Raw genomic sequence first — 203 nt, 5'->3', positions numbered from 1 at the left:
GGTAGCTCGAGTTAAATTAGGCGACTTTCACTCACACTTGACCTTTTTCCTGTAGATTTAGGTCATATTAGTGGCAATTTATAGCAGATAGAAAGATTTACTTTTACGCCAACACAAATGTATTGGATTGCTGCTGGATTAATGGATATTGTTATGGCCATCTTTCGAAGGATTTTTATATTAAGCAAGGGAATTTTAATTAC

This window comes from Penaeus monodon, chromosome 19 (assembly GCF_015228065.2).
Source record: "Penaeus monodon isolate SGIC_2016 chromosome 19, NSTDA_Pmon_1, whole genome shotgun sequence".
In the NCBI taxonomy this organism is placed as follows: Eukaryota; Metazoa; Arthropoda; class Malacostraca; order Decapoda; family Penaeidae; genus Penaeus; species Penaeus monodon.
This window is presented reverse-complemented; position numbering follows the sequence as displayed.